Genomic DNA, 15507 nt, shown 5'->3' on the forward strand with positions numbered 1-15507 from the left:
TAAATGTGTTTTTGTTTAAATGTTCATTTGAAATTGTTAAAAGCATTCCTTGTGCATAGAGTTGAATAGTTTGTTCAACTTTGAAATCAATGGTTTTTGTTTGTGCCTTCAGAAGTTATTCACATTCCTTGACTGTCACGCTGGTATAAAGGATTTGGAGACAGGAATACACAATAAGGGTTTTTTAATACACCCAAAACAAACATGAATACAAAAACACTGGGCTGTACCCAAACAAAAGAGTGAGGGTAAACCTCGGTGAACGACACGGGACGATACCCGTAATAATATATGTAGCACACAGCATAACAGCTGCACCAACGCATAGGTGCTCACACCACCAACGGACATGGGAACAATAACCGACAAAAGACAGAGGGAACAGAGGGCAAATATATGACTTACTAATAGGGGAAATGGGAACCAGGTTTGTGTAATCAGACAAGACAGTCCGGGGTTGATGATAATGAATCCCGTTCAGTGAAGCCTAGAAAGCTGGTGACGTAGACCCCCCCTGGTGAACATCCCTGGTCAGCGAAGCGTCCAGGATGTCCACCGCAGAAACCCAGCACCGCTCCTCTGGGCCGTAACCCTCCCAGTCGATGAGGTGCTGGAGTACGCCGGACCTCCCTCGATGTCCAGAGGAGGAGGCGGGGCGTCACTGGGTCCAGCCTCAGCGAGGGGACCAGGCACCACTGGCCTGAGGAGAGACACATGAAAGGTCAGGTTCATGCGGTAATCAACAGGGAGTTGTAAACGGTACGTTACCTCATTAACCCTCCTCAGGACTTTAAACGGCCCCACAAACTGCAGGCTCAGCTTCTGGCAGGGCAGGCTGAGGGGCAGGTTCCGGGTGGAGAGCCAGACCCGGTAGCCTGGTGAGAAGACAGGCGCTTCACTGTGGTGGCGGTCGGCCTGCTCCTTGTGCCGACGCACGGCACGTTGGAGACGAGTGTGTGCAGCGTTCCAGAACTCTTCAGCACACCGAAACCACTCGTCCACCGCAGGAGCCTCGGTCTGGCTTGGGTGCCAAGGTGCCAGGGCCTGCTGATACCCCAACACGCACTGGAAAGGACTGAGGTTAGTAGAGGAATGGCGGAGGGAATTCTGTGCGTACTCCGCCCAAGGTACAAAATCTGCCCACTCCCCCTGCCAATCCTGACATTGAAATTTTTCACATTTTGTTGTGTTACGGCCTGAATTTTAAAATGGATTTAAATGAGATTTTTACAGTACATACAATACTCCATAATGTTTATCCTTATGTTTTATAAATATTTACAAATTAATACAAAATGAAAAGCTGGAATGTTTTGAGTCAATAAGTATTCAAACCCTTTGTTATGGCAAGACTAAATAAGTTCAGGATTAAAAATGTGCTTAACAAATCACATAAGTTGCATCGACTCACTGTGTGCAATACTAGTTGTCAACATGATTTTTTAAATGACTATCTCGTCTCTGTACCCCACACATACAGTATAATATGTAAGGTCCCTCAGTCGAGCAGTGAATTTCAAACACAGATTTATCCACAAAGACAAGGTAGGTTTTCCAATGCCTCGCAAAGAAGAGCACCTATTGGCAGCAGACATTGAATATCCCTTTGAAAATGGTGAACTTATTAATTACACTTTGGATGGTGTATCAATACACCCAGTCACTACACAGATACAGGTGTCCTTCCTAACTCAGTTGCTGAGGAGGAATGAAAATCCTCAGGGATTTCACCATGAGACCAATGCTGACTTGACAACAGTTCCAGTGTTTAATGGCTGTGATAGGAGAAAACTAAGTATGGATCAACAACATTGTAGTTACTCCACAAAAATAACATAATTGACGGAGTAAAAAGAATGAAGCCTGTACAGAATAAAAATATTTCAAAAAATGCATCCTGTTTGCAACAAGCCACTAAAATAATACTGCAAAAGATGTTGCAAAGCAATTAACTTTTTGTCCTAAATACAAAGTGTTATGCTGGGGGAAAATCCAATACAACACATTACTGAGTACCACTTTCCATATTTTCAAGCGTAGTGGTGGCTGCATCATGTTATTGGTATGCTTGTAATCAATAACGACTTGGGAGTTTTTCAGGATAAAAAAAAAGAGACGGAAGCTAAGCACAGGCAAAATCCTAGAGGTAAACCTGATTCAGTCTGCTTTACCCCAGATACTGGAAGATGAATTCACCTTTCAGCAGGACAATAACCTAAAACACAAGTCCAAATCTACACTGGAGTTGTTTACCAAGAAGACAGTGATGATCAACAACCAATCTGACAGAGCTTGAAGAATTTAGAAAAGAATAATGGGCAAATGTTGCACAATCCAGGTGTGGAAAGCTCTTAGAGACTTACCCAGAAAAACTCACAGCTGTAATCGCTGCCAAAGGTGCTTCTACAAAGTATTGACTCAGGGGTGTGAATACTTATGTAAATGAGATATTTCTGCATTGAATTTTCATGTATTCACATTGTCATTATGGGGTATAGTGTGTAAATAAATGGTTGAGATGAAAATCAATTGAATCCATTTTGAAATCAGGCTGTAACACAACAAAATGTGGAATAAGTCAAGGGGTATGAATATTTTCTGAAGGCATTGTACATTTTAAACTGAAAAATCAGTCTCAGCGTAATTCCGTTACCATGGAATTGAACCATTACCTTTGACTTTTCCAGGAAAAGCTTGGCCAGCTCTGTACTGGATGTGTTTGTCCCAGTAAGGTTTTAGTCCAAGCAGGGTGAATTATTATAACACCAACAGGATAGTCCAAGTACATGTATGATCTCTGCAGTACTGTTTGTGACAAACTCTTTGGCCTCCTAATTGGCTCCTCCAGTGTGTTGCAGACTTTTTCAACATCAAATATTTGTTGTACAATATTGTCTTAAGGTGTGGTTTCATGGAATGGGATTCATTCATCTCACACAGTGAAATTGAGAGAGACACCTCATTTCTGTATGTACTGTAGTCTGACACGATGTATTAAGAATAAATAAACCCCAACCACACAGTAGTGTTCCTTTCTGGTTCACCTGGTTGGACTTTGCAGGGGTTATAGGTGGTGGGCTCACGCAGAAATAACGTGAGGTTGATCGGTCCTGGTCGCGGGAGAGGTAGATAGTTTATATATGACGGTAAAAGATTCTTATGACGATATTGTTTATTGGTACCTTCAATTCTCGCACATTTCCTCATAAAAAGTAGATTTCAACATTCATGTCTGCAAATTTGCTCAACTGCCAGGGGTACAGTGTCCCTACAAAATAAATGGTTGGGGTACGAACTGTCTTGATCGTATGAAGAGGTACAGTAACTTCCTTGACCATTTGGCAAATGTATTGAAAGCTAGCCAATGTTAGTTAGCCTAGCCAGCTACTATAAATGTCAATTTGTGTTTCAATTAGCTATCTCTGTCAGTGAAGTAAACAATTTAAGGCACTGGCAATCGGCCATGACAATGGGCTTCTGGATCTCTTCAAGGTTTCTCTGTGCATTCAAATTTCCATAGATAAAATGCAATACACTTCTCCAGCGTGCCAGTGGCTATCAAAGGTGAAGTTGGATACAGTGCAAAACCGTAAAAAAAAAGAAGTCAAGGCCCTGGGGAGGTCGAAGAGCACGGAGAGGTGCTTCGCTGAGACGGTTTCTGACGGTTTGTGTTGAAGTTCTTCGGTTGTGCAAACCCACAGTTTCATCAGCTGTCCGGGTGGACGATCCTGCAGGTCTGGTCTCAGCAAGAGATTGGTCCACATCCTGCAAGAAGCCGGATGTGGAGGTCTTTGGCTGGCATGGTTTCACGTGGTTTGTCGTTGTGAGGCCAGTTGGATGTACTGCCAAACTCTCTAAAACAAAGTTTGAGGCGGTTTATAGAAAATAAATAAACATAGAATTCTCTGGCAACAGCTCTGGTGGACATTTCTGAAGTCAGCATACCAATTGCATGCTCCCTCAAAACTTGAGACATCTGAGGCATTGCGTTGTGTGACAAAACTGCACATTTTAAAGTGGCCTTTTATTGTCCCCAGAACATGGTGCACCTGTGTAATGATCATGCTGTTTAATCAGCTACTTGATATGCCACACCTGTCAGGTGGATGGATTATCTTGGCAAAGGATAAATGCTCACTAACAGAGACGCAAACAGAATTACACGCGATGCTCCATAATGACGTAGCGAAAACAGGTTTTATTTACATAAGTATTCAGACTCTTTACTATGAGACTTGAAATTGATCTCAGGTGCATCTTGTTTCCTTTGATCATCCTTGAGATGTTTCTACAACTTGATTGGAGTCCACCTGTGGTAAATTCAATTGATTGGACATGATTTGGAACGGCACACACTTGTCTATATAACGTCCCACAGTATGTCAGAGCAAATACCAAGCCGTGAGTTCGAAGGAATTGTCCGTAGAGCTCCAACACAGGATTGGGTCGAGGCACAGATCTGGGGAAGGGTAACAATAGCTTTCTGCAGCATTGAAGGTCCCCAAGAACACAGTGGCCTCCATCTTTCTTTAATGGAAGAAGTACGGAACCACCAAGACTCTTCCTAGAGCTGGCCGCCGTGCCAATGATCACTCTGACAGAGCTTTAGAGTTCTCTTGAGATGGGAGAACCCTCCAGAAGAACAATCATCTCTGCAGACGTGTTTATTGTCCCATGTAAATGTTGTCTTTTTTCATATTTTTTGAATATATTTCAATCTCTTTTTCCATTTTGAAATGAAATATACCTTCCGGCAACCCGTCTCACCCATTGAAATACGGATCCACTTTTTTTAGACCTTATAGCTAGAACCTCCATCAGAAGCTAGCCATCAGATGCTAACCAGCTAATTAGCTACTAGCTATTTAGTCATTGTTAGCCACTGCTAGCGGCTTTTACCTCTAGCTCAGACACCATCCATTTTTACCCTGGATAATACCCGCCAGTCTGCACAACGCGACATCAATCCTGAGTATATCAGGACTGCTTTTCTCCACCATTACCCCAGACTACTCCATTACTGGACCATTATTCCGGATCCTTGCAGCTAGCTAGCTGCTACCGAGTGGCCCAGCCCCGAAGCTAGCCTTTGAACCAGGCCCATCTCCTGGCCTGCTCAGTGGACCCCACTCGGCTACACAGCTGATGCCTGCTGGACTCTTCACTAACACGACTAGAAGCCACTACGTCGCCGGATTCTTGCCGTAAGCTCTAGACCTTGTCATCGGATCATCGATACTATCGAGTCGCTACCGAGTGGCCATAGTGGAGCCACTCGGTAGCCTTGTCCCGAAGCTAGCACCAGTTAGCCTGGAGCTAACAGGCGCATCTTCCGGCTAGCAAACAATATTACTTACTACATGACCCTTTTTGCCAATTGGCCTGGACCCTTTGTCAACACCGAGCCCCGCAGCTCCACCGCGACTGGTCTGCCGACGTAATTCCATCTGATGTGCCCTCAACCGGCCTTTGTCAGACGTCGATGAAGACGCTCCTGCTAGCCCCGGCCTGCTATCTTCGTTAACGCCGTGTCTCCCGCTTGCCAGCGTGGTAACGACTTCCCTGTTTCATCTATTGCTTTTCACTGGACCCTAAGATCACCTGGATACATAGCTGATGCCTGCTGGACTGTTCATTAATCACGGTACTCCATTTAGTTTGTTCTGTTTATTTATTTTTATTTCACCTTTATTTAACCAGGTAGGCTAGTTGAGAACAAGTTCTCATTTGCAACTGCGACCTGGCCAAGATAAAGCATAGCAGTGTGAACAGACAACACAGAGTTACACATGGAGTAAACAATTAACAAGTCAATAACACAGTAGAAAAAAAGGGGAGTCTATATACATTGTGTGCAAAAGGCATGAGGAGGTAGGCGAATAATTACAATTTTGCAGATTAACACTGGAGTGATAAATGATCAGATGGTCATGTACAGGTAGAGATATTGGTGTGCAAAAGAGCAGAAAAGTAAATAAATAAAAACAGTGTGGGGATGAGGTAGGTGAAAATGGGTGGACTATTTACCAATAGACTATGTACAGCTGCAGCGATCGGTTAGCTGCTCAGATAGCACATGTTTGAAGTTGGTGAGGGAGATAAAAGTCTCCAACTTCAGGGATTTTTGCAATTCGTTCCAGTCACAGGCAGCAGAGTACTAGAACGAAAGGCGGCCAAATGAGGTGTTGGCTTTAGGGATGATCAGTGAGATACACCTGCTGGAGCGCGTGCTACGGATGGGTGTTGCCATCGTGACCAGTGAACTGAGATAAGGCGGAGCTTTACCTAGCATGGACTTGTAGATGACCTGGAGCCAGTGGGTCTGGCGACGAATATGTAGCGAGGGCCAGCCGACTAGAGCATACAAGTCGCAGTGGTGGGTGGTATAAGGTGCTTTAGTGACAAAACGGATGGCACTGTGATAAACTGCATCCAGTTTGCTGAGTAGAGTGTTGGAGGCAATTTTGTAGATGACATCGCCGAAGTCGAGGATCGGTAGGATAGTCAGTTTGGCGGCGTGAGTGAAGGAGGCTTTGTTGTGGAATAGAAAGCCGACTCTTGATTTGATTTTCGATTGGAGATGTTTGATATGAGTCTGGAAGGAGAGTTTACAGTCTAGCCAGACACCTAGGTACTTATAGGTGTCCACATATTCAAGGTCGGAACCATCCAGGGTGGTGATGCTCGTCGGGCAAGTGGGTGCAGGCAGCGATCGGTTGAAAAGCATGCATTTGGTTTTACTAGCGTTTAAGAGCAGTTGGAGGCCACGGAAGGAGTGTTGTATGGCATTGAAGCTCGTTTGGAGGTTAGATAGCACAGTGTCCAAGGACGGGCCGGAAGTATATAGAATGGTGTCGTCTGCGTAGAGGTGGATCAGGGAATCGCCCGCAGCAAGAGCAACATCATTGATATATACAGAGAAAAGAGTCGGCCCGAGAATTGAACCCTGTGGCACCCCCATAGAGACTGCCAGAGGACCGGACAGCATGCCCTCCGATTTGACACACTGAACTCTGTCTGCAAAGTAATTGGTGAACCAGGCAAGGCAGTCATCCGAAAAACCGAGGCTACTGAGTCTGCCGATAAGAATATGGTGATTGACAGAGTCGAAAGCCTTGGCAAGGTCGATGAAGACGGCTGCACAGTACTGTCTTTTATCGATGGCGGTTATGACATCGTTTAGTACCTTGAGTGTGGCTGAGGTGCACCCGTGACCGGCTCGGAAACCAGATTGCACAGCGGAGAAGGTACGGTGGGATTCGAGATGGTCAGTGACCTGTTTGTTGACTTGGCTTTCGAAGACCTTAGATAGGCAAGGCAGGATGGATATAGGTCTGTAACAGTTTGGGTCCAGGGTGTCTCCCCCTTCGAAGAGGGGGATGACTGCGGCAGCTTTCCAATCCTTGGGGATCTCAGACGATATGAAAGAGAGGTTGAACAGGCTGGTAATAGGGGTTGCGACAATGGCGGCGGATAGTTTCAGAAATAGAGGGTCCAGATTGTCAAGCCCAGCTGATTTGTACGGGTCCAGGTTTTGCAGCTCTTTCAGAACATCTGCTATCTGGATTTGGGTAAAGGAGAACCTGGAAGGGCTTGGGCGAGAAGCTGCGGTGGGGGCGGAGCTGTTGGCCGAGGTTGGAGTAGCCAGGCGGAAGGCATGGCCAGCCGTTGAGAAATGCTTGTTGAAGTATTCGATAATCATGGATTTATCGGTGGTGACCGTGTTACCTAGCCTCAGTGCAGTGGGCAGCTGGGAGGAGGTGCTCTTGTTCTCCATGGACTTCACAGTGTCCCAGAACTTTTTGGAGTTGGAGCTACAGGATGCAAACTTCTGCCTGAAGAAGCTGGCCTTAGCTTTCCTGACTGACTGCGTGTATTGGTTCCTGACTTCCCTGAACAGTTGCATATCGCGGGGACTATTCGATGCTATTGCAGTCCGCCACAGGATGTTTTTGTGCTGGTCGAGGGCAGTCAGGTCTGGAGTGAACCAAGGGCTGTATCTGTTCTTGGTTCTGCATTTTTTGAACGGAGCGTGCTTATCTAAAATGGTGAGGAAGTTACTTTTAAAGAATGACCAGGCATCCTCAACTGACGGGATGTGGTTAATGTCCTTCCAGGATACCCGGGCCAGGTTGATTAGGAAGACCTGCTCACAGAAGTGTTTTCGGGAGCGTTTGACAGTGATGAGGGGTGGTCGTTTGACTGCGGCTCCGTAGCGGATACAGGCAATGAGGCAGTGATCGCTGAGATCCTGGTTGAAGACAGCGGAGGTGTATCTGGAGGGCCAGTTGGTCAGGATGACGTCTATGAGGGTGCCCTTGTTTACAGAATTAGGGTTGTACCTGGTAGGTTCCTTGATGATTTGTGTGAGATTGAGGGCATCTAGCTTAGATTGTAGGACTGCCGGGGTGTTAAGCATATCCCAGTTTAGGTCACCTAAAAGAACAAACTCTGAAGCTAGATGGGGGCGATCAATTCACAAATGGTGTCCAGGGCACAGCTGGGAGCTGAGGGGGGTCGGTAGCAGGCGGCAACAGTGAGAGACTTATTTCTGGAGAGAGTAATTTTCAAAATTAGTAGTTTGAACTGTTTGGGTATGGACCTGGAAAGTATGACATTACTTTGCAGGCTATCTCTGCAGTAGACTGCAACTCCTCCCCCTTTGGCAGTTCTATCTTGACGGAAGATGTTATAGTTGGGTATGGAAATCTCTGAATTTTTGGTGGCCTTCCTGAGCCAGGACTCAGACACGGCAAGGACATCAGGGTTAGCAGAGTGTGCTAAAGCAGTGAATAAAACAAACTTAGGGAGGAGGCTTCTGATGTTGACATGCATGAAACCAAGGCTTTTTCGATCACAGAAGTCAACAAATGAGGGTGCCTGGGGACATGCAGGGCCTGGGTTTACCTCCACATCACCCGCGGAACAGAGAAGGAGTAGTATGAGGGTGCGGCTAAAGGCTATCAAAACTGGTCACCTAGAGCATTGGGGACAGAGAATAAGAGGAGCAGGTTTCTGGGCATGGTAGAATATATTCAGGGCATAATGCGCAGACAGGGGTATGGTGGGGTGCGGGTACAGCGGAGGTAAGCCCAGGCACTGGGTGATGATGAGAACGGTTGTATCTCTGGACATGCTAGTTGTAATGGGTGAGGTCACCGCATGTGTGGGAGGTGGGACAAAGGAGGTATCAGGGGTATGAAGAGTGGAACTAGGGGCTCCATTGTGAACTAAAACAATGATAACTAACCTGAACAACAGTATACAAGGCATATTGACATTTGAGAGAGACATACAGCGAGGCATACAGTAATCACAGGTGTTGAATTGGGAAAGCTAGCTAAAACAGTAGGTGAGACAACAACAGCTAATCAGCTAGCACAACAACAGCAGGTAAAATGGCGTTGACTAGGCAACGGGGCCAACAGATAAAACATAAACAAGCAGAATGGAGTACCGTTATTAATGGATAGTCCAGCGTGCATCAGCTATGTAGCCAAGTGATCAGTGTCCAGGGGGCAGGGAAGCTGGATTAGTGAGTGTTATCCAGGTTAAAATAACTAACAATGAATAAATAGCTTGTAGCTAGTTAGCTGGTTAGCTTCTGGAGGTTCTTGAGTGTGTTCTAAAAATTAAAAATAATAGCGATTCCGTATCTCATTGGGTGAGGCAGGTTACCGGAAGGTATAAACAAATTAAAAATCGAAAAGAGATAAGAGAGTAAATATGGGTCCAGTGAGTGTTTGGGACGAGGCGATTCAGACGGTTAGCAGGCCTGTGCTAACAAGCTAACAGTTAGTAGGCCGGGGCTAAACAAGGTAGCAGTTAGCGGACCGGGGCTAAACAAGCTGGCAGTTAGCAGGCCGAAATAGCAAGCAAGGAGATAGCAGGGGCTAGAGAGTTAGCCTTTGGGGGACGTCGCGATGGGGTGAGTCTGGTTATTCCTCTTCATGCGGTGACATCGATAGACCGGTCGTGGGTCCGGGTAATTGTAGCCCAGGAGTATGCTACGGTGGTAGGTATTGTAGCCCAGGAGTATGCTACGGTGGTAGCACAGGGGCTCTGGCGGGGCTAGCTTCAGGCTAAGTGGGTGGAAACGCTAGCCAGCAGTAATCGTCCGGGGTTGCGGTTTAGCTAAATAACTAGTTGTGAAGATCCAGCTGAAAGATGTTCCGTTTGCGGTGGGAATCCGGGGATAAAAAATAAATAGGTCCGTTATGCTCTGGTTAGAGTCGCGTTGTTCGAACTGGCGAGAGCTTTCCGCGCTAAAGGTTAGCTGATGACCGGTTAGCTGAAGACCGCTAGCATAGCTGGTAGTTAGCTGGCTAGCTTCAGTTGAGGGGTTCCGGTTCCGAAGTAAATATAAATACTTTAGGAAAAAAAAAATAGCTGGGTGAGGCGGGTTGCAGGAGAGTATTTGGAAGCTGAGGTTTAGCAAAATGTTTTAAAAGATATGCGAAGAAAAAATATGTAAAAACGAAAAAAGACGATATATACACGGGACAAGGGACATGACACGTCTTACTGCTACGCCATCTTGGCCCCAGCCTCGAACTCATGCCCTGTGTGTAGTTAACTGACCCTCTCTGCCCATTCATCACCATTTTACCGGTTGTTGTTGTTGTTGTCTTAGCTGATCAGCTGTTGCTGTCTTACCCATTGTCTTAGCTAGCTCTCCCAATCAACACCTGTGATTGCTTTATGCCTCGCTTTATGTCTCTCTCTAATGTCAATATGCCTTGTATACTGTTGTTTAGGGTAGTTATCATTGTTTAATTTTACTGCGGAGCCCCTAGCCCCACTCAACATGCCTCAGATACCTCCTTTGTCCCACCTCCCACACATGGGGTGACCTCATCTAGCATAACTAGTACCTCCAGAGATGCAATCTCTCTTATCATCACTCAATGCTTAGGTTTACCTCCACTGTACCCACACCCTACCATACCGACCCCTGTCTGTACATTATGCCCTGAATCTATTCTTCCACGCCCATAAATCTGCTCCATGTATTCTCTGTCCCTAATGCACGACATGACCAGTTTTGATAGACTTTAGCCATACCCTCCTACTCCTCCTCTGTTCCTTGGGTGATGCGGAGGTTAACCCAGGCCCTGTGTGTCCCCAGGCACTCTCATTTGTTGACTGTAACTGTAAAAGCCTTGGTTTCATGCATGTTAACATCAGAAGTCTCCTCCCTAAGTTTGTTTTACTCACTGCTTTAGCACACTCTGCCAACCCTAATGTACTTGCCGTGTCTGAATCCTGGCTTAGGAAGGCCACCAAAAATTCAGAGATTTCCATCCCCAACTTCAACATTTTCCATCAAGATAGAACTGCCAAAGGGGGTGGAGTTGCAATCTACTGCAGAGATAGCCTGCAAAGTTCTGTCACACTTTCCAGGTCTATCCCCAAACAGTTCGAGCTTCTAATTTAAAAAATGAATCTCTCCAGAAATAAGTCTCTCACTGTTTCCGCCTGTTATAGATCCCCCTCAGCTCCCAGCTGTGCCCTGGACACCATATGTGAATTGATTGTCCACATCTATTTTCAGAGTTCGTTCTGTTAGGTGACCTAAACTGGGATATGCTTAACACCCCGGTCGTCCTACAATCTATCTAGATGCCCTCAATCTCACACAAATCATCAAGGAACCCACCAGGTAAACCCTAAATCCATAAACATGGGCACCCTCATAGATATTATACTGACCAACCTACTATATCAGCAATCACAGCCTCATTGCCTGCATCCGTTATGGGTCCACGGTCAAACGGCCACCCCTCATCACTGTCAAATAAGCATCCCCCTTTAAAAAAACGTAGAACTAAGAACAGATATAGCCCTTGGTTCACTCCATACCTGACTGCCCTCGACCAGCACAAAAAAAATCCTGTGGCGGACTGCAATAGCATCGAATAGTCCACGCGATATGCAACTTTTCTGGGAAGTCAGGAACCAATACACACAGTCAGTTAGGAAAGCAAAGGCTAGCTTTATCAAACAGAAATTTGCATCCTGTAGCTCAAACTCCAAACAGTTCTGGGACACTGTAAAATCCATGGAGAATAAGAGCACCTCCTCCCAGCTGCCAACTGCACTGAGGCTAAGAAACACTGTCACCACCGATAAATACACAATAATCGAGAATTTCAATAAGCATTCTCTACGGCTGGCCATGCTTTCCTCCTGGCTACCCCAACCCTGGCCAACAGCTCAGCACCTCCCACAGCTACTTGCCCAAGCCTCCCCAGCTTCTCCTTCACCAAAATCCAGATAGCAGATGTTCTGAAAGGGCTGCAAAACCTGGACCTGTACAAATCAGCTGGGCTAGACAATCTGGACCCTCTCTTTCTAAAATAATCCGCCACAATTGTTGCAACCCCTATTACTAGCCTGTTCAACCTCTCTTTTGTATCGTCTGAGATTCCTAAAGGTAGGAAAGCTGCCACGGTCATCCACCTCTTCAAAGGGGGAGACACTCTAGACCCAAACTGTTACAGACCTATATCCATCCTGCCCTGCCTTTCCAAAGTCTTCGAAAGGCACGTTAACAAACAGATCACTGGCCATTTCGAATCCCACCGTACCTTCTCCGCTGTGCGATCCGGTTTCCGAGCTGTTCACTAAATGATATCATAACCTCCATCGATAAAAGACAATACTGTGCAGCCGTATTCATCGAACTGGCCAAGGCTTTTGACTCTGTCAATCACCACATTCTTATTGGCAGACGCAACAGCCTTGGCTTCTCAAATGACTGCCTCGCCTGGTTCACCAACTACTTCTCAGACAGAGTTCAATGTGTCAAATCGGATGGCCTGTTGTCCGGACCTCTGGCAGTTTCTATGGGGGTGCCACAGGGTTCAATTCTCGAGCCGACTCTTTTCTCTGTATACATCAATGATGCCGCTCTTGCTGCTGGTGATTCTCTGATCCACCTCTATGCAGACGACACCATTCTGTATACATCTGGCTCTTTGTTAACAAACCTCCAAATGAGCTTCAATGCCATACAACATTCCTTCCGTGGCCTCCAACTGCTCTTAAAACGCTAGTAAAACGAAATACATGCTCTTCAACCGATCGCTGCCCGTACCCCTCGCCTGACTAGCATCACTACTCTGGACGGTTCTGACTTAGAATATGTGGACAACTACAAATACCTAGGGGTCTGGTTAGACTGTAAACTCTCATTCCAGACTCATATTAAGCATCTCCAATCCACAATTAAATCTAGAATCAGCTTCCTATTTCGCAAAAAAAGCCTCCTTCACTCATGTTGCCAAACATACCCTCGTAAAACTGACTATTCTACCAATCCTTGACTTTGGCGATGTCATTTACAAAATAGCCTCCAACACTCTACTCAGCAGACTGGAAGCAGTCTATCACAGTGCCATCCGTTTTGTCACCAAAGCCTCATATACCACCCACCACTGCGACCTGTATGCTCTCGTCTGCTGGCCCTTGCTACATATTCGTCGCCAGACCCACTGGCTCCAGGTCATCTATAAGTCTTTGCTAGGTAAAGCTCCGCCTTATCTCAGCTCACTAGTCACCGTAGCATCACCCACCCATGGCACACGCTCCAGCAGATATATCTCACTAGTCATCCCCAAAGCCAACACCCACTTTGGCTGCCTTTCCTTCCAGTTCTCTGCTGTTAATGACTGGAACGAATTGCAAAAATCACTGAAGTTGGAGACTTATATCTCCCTCACGAACCTTAAGCATCAGCTATCTGAGCAGCTAACCAATCTCTGCAGCTGTACATAGCCCATCTGTAAATAGCCCACCCAACTACCTACCTCATCCCCATATTGTTTTTATTTACTTTTTTGCTCTTTTGCACACAAGTATTTCTACTTGCACATCATCATCTGCACATCTATCACTTCAGTGTTAATTTTCTAAATTGTAATAGCTTCGCTACTATAGTCTATTTATTGCCTTACCTCCTTACTCCAATTGGATTTGACTGTACTTTTGTTTATCAGATGTGTTTTTTGTCGCACTGCTTTTCTTTATCTTGGCCAGGTCGCAGTTGTAAATGAGAACCTGTTCTCAACTGGCCTACCTGGTTAAATAAAGGTGAAATAAAATGTCAAAAATGTTTTTAAAAACTCCACAAATCAGGCCTTTACAAATCAGGCTTTTATGGTAGAGTGGCCAGACAGAAGCCAATCCTCAGTAAAAGGCACATGGCAGCCCGCTTGGAGTTTGTTTCTCTGGTCTGATGAAACCAAGATTGAAGTCTTTGGCCTGAATGCCAAGCGTCACGTCTGGAGGAAACCTGGCGCCATGCCTATGGTGAAGCATGGTGGTGACAGCATAAGGGATGTTTTTCAGCAGCAAGGACTGTGAGACTAGTCAGGATCGAGGCAAAGATGAATGGAGCAAAGTACAGAGAGATCCTTAATGAAAACTTGCTCCAGAGTGCTCAGGACCTCAGACTGGGGCGAAGTTTCACCTTCCAAATCAAGTTTATTTATATAGCTCTTCTTACATCAGCTGATATCTCAAAGTGCTGTACAGAAACCCAGCCTAAAACCCCAAACAGCAAGCAATGCTGTTGTAGAAGCACGGTGGCTTGGAAAAACTCCCTAGAAAGGCCAAAACCTAGGAAGAAACCTAGAGAGGAACCAGGCTATGAGGGGTGGCCAGTCTTCTTCTGGCTGTGCCGGGTGGAGATAATAACAGAACATGGCCAAGATGTTCAAACGTTCATAGATGACCTGCAGGGTCAGATAACGATAATCACAGTGGTTGTAGAGGGTGCAACAGGTCAGCACTTAAGGAGTAAATATAAGTTGGCTTTTCATAGCTGATCATTCAGAGTTAGAGACAGCAGGTGCGGTAGAGAGAGGGTCCAAAACAGCAGGTCTGGGACTGGTAACACGTCCGGTGAACAGGTCAGGGTTCCCTAGCCCCAGGCAGAGCAGTTGAAACTGGAGCAGCAGCACGGCCAGGTGGACTGGGGACAGCAAGGAGTCATCATGCCAGGTAGTCCTGAGGCATGGTCCTAGGGTTCAGGTCTTCGGGAGAGAGAAAGAGAGAGCATACTTAAATTCACACAGGACACCGGATAAGACAGGATAAATACTCCAGATGTAACAGACTGACCCTAGCTTTGTTGAAGCACATTTGGACCAGGCTATGAGTGGTGGCCTAAAGACGGTCATCTGCGGTCGTGCTACCGGACGTGCTACCTGTCCCAGACCTGCTATTTTCAACTCTCTAGAGACAGCAGGAGCGATAGAGATACTCTTAATGATAGGCTATGAAGCACATTCCAACAGGACAATGACCCCAAGCACACAGTCAAGACAACGCAGGAAGGGCTTTGGGACAATCTCTGAATGCCCTTGGGTGGCCCAGCCAGAGCCCGGACTTGAAACCAATCTAACATTTCTGGAGAGACCTAAAAATTGCTGTGCAGCAATGTTCCCCATCCAACCTGTCAGAGCTTGAGAAGATCTGCAGAGAAGAATGGGAGAAACTCCC

The 15507-nt window shown here is 46.1% G+C and overlaps 1 protein-coding gene across 1 annotated transcript in view; it reads left to right on the forward strand.

Annotated features, from left to right (window-relative positions):
* The window catches only part of LOC135523418 (alpha-N-acetylgalactosaminide alpha-2,6-sialyltransferase 1-like), a 38593-nt gene that overhangs the window by 11420 nt on the left and 11666 nt on the right, over nt 1-15507 (forward strand). The window lies entirely within an intron of this gene.

The sequence above is a fragment of the Oncorhynchus masou genome, chromosome 31, assembly GCF_036934945.1.
Source record: "Oncorhynchus masou masou isolate Uvic2021 chromosome 31, UVic_Omas_1.1, whole genome shotgun sequence".
NCBI classification, from domain to species: Eukaryota; Metazoa; Chordata; class Actinopteri; order Salmoniformes; family Salmonidae; genus Oncorhynchus; species Oncorhynchus masou.